Source organism: Fonticula alba, assembly GCF_000388065.1.
Source record: "Fonticula alba strain ATCC 38817 unplaced genomic scaffold supercont2.7, whole genome shotgun sequence".
Lineage (NCBI taxonomy): Eukaryota > Rotosphaerida > Fonticulaceae > Fonticula > Fonticula alba.
The window spans coordinates 891,770-893,567 of NW_009242977.1; positions in this window are offsets into that span (position 1 = coordinate 891,770).

Consider the following 1,798-nt stretch of genomic DNA (forward strand, 5'->3'; position numbering starts at 1 on the left):
AGAGAGAGAGAGAGAGAGAGAGAGAGAGAGAGAGAGAGAGAGAGAGAGAGAGAGAGAGAGAGAGAGAGAGAGAGAGAGAGAGATGTGCTATGTGCTATGTGCTATGTGTTTGGCCCGGCTACCGAACAAGACGAACGGGGCGGGGTAGATTGCACAGCCTTCGTCTGGGGCAGATCTAAGGAAGGCACGTCCGTGGGCAATCGATCGGGGAAGTGGCCATGTGCTTTGTGGTCTTGTGATCTCGATCTCGGGCGGCACCCGGAGGACGTTAAGAGAATATTGTTCCCGGCTGCTGAGTTTGTCCGGCCAGAATGCCCTGCTGCCGACTGTGAACTTGGCTATTCATTGACTTTTGAGGGCGGCCAGCCCTGCAGCATCCGCATCCACACACATACACACACATACACACACATAGAGGCGCCCACCAGTCCGCTCTGTCTGCTACGGCCCCCCTGGTGCTCACGCCTTGCGTAACATCGCCCCTCGCGCCGCCAATCGGATGTGAGATGCCTCGGGCCTCGGGGGCGGGACATGCCCGACCGAGGGCCTCTACTGCCAGTGCGACAGCAGGTGCACCTCGGCTTGCTGCCCCCCCCCCCCACGCCCCGTGCCCCGCGCCCCGCGCCCCGCGAGCCCCGTCCGCAAAGGGACCGAGAACCCCAGGCGTCGCCGGCTGCTGTGGGACCGGCTACGTCCCTTCGCCCACCCGTGGCGGCAGACGGAGGAGCGCCCTGGCTGGCGAATAAAGAGCCCAAGAAAAGGCCCGCGCGTCCGCCACCCTGCCCCGACTCGGGTCGGGTGGTGCGCCCCCCGCCCCCCCCCCCCCCCCCCCCGGGGACGCTGGCCACCTAGGGTTGGGGGGCGGCAGGAATTTCCCGCCAGCCACTAGAGCCCCGGGGGGGGGGGGGGGGACGAGAGAGGCGAGGCCGGGTGCGCCGCATCCCTCCTCGGCCGCCGCCTGCTCGCCTGCCTGTGGTGCGGTCGCCGGCCTCCCCGGCCTCCCCCGCGCCCTGGGCTCATGACTACGGGACCTGAAAGCGGCTCGGTTGCTCCGCCCCTCTTGGTGGGAGGGCCCAGCGGGCAACGGGGCCCACGGCCCCAGCTGTTCGTGTCTGCCGGGGGGCCCCCTGCGAGGAAGCCCGCACGCGGGAAGGGGGGCGCTGGTGCTGGCGCGCGTGTGTGCGCGTGCGCGTGTGCACCCCACCGTTGGCGATTCCCCGCGAACTGGGTCGCGCCCTCCGATGACTGACCTCCGGGTCGCGGCTGGAAAGACGGGCGAAGGGGGGGGGGGAGGGGGAGAGATAGGGCTGGGCGCATGGTTCCGCCCCCAGGGTCGTCGGGCGGGCGGCCCTGGGGGCGGAGGGTGGGGGGAGGGGGGGGGGGGGGGGGCGCGGGCAGCGTCCTTCGGATATCCCCGCGCCACCGGGGCGTGCCGACGGTACATGAACGGGGCCAGGTCCGAAGGGACATTTCAGCCGAGAGAATCATTAACCAGATTCGGTGTCCTCCCCGGGTGGCAGTTGCTGTTCATGCGGGCATTCCTTTTTCGCGTGCGCCGCGACTTCTCTTCAAGGCCGAGCCCGGGGGGGGGGCGGCGGTGAAAAGCGCAATGCGAGTGGCGAATGGGCCAATAAATATTCGCCGTGGTATATTCCGTGACCAACGAATCTGGCCTTCGGCTTGGCCGGGGGCCCGAGCGGGCGAGATCATCCACGCTTATGGAGCTGTGGCTGAACCGGACCCAGAGCAGGAAGATGAGCGAGAAGCAGAGTTGGGGGGGGGGGGGGGGGGGGGGGGG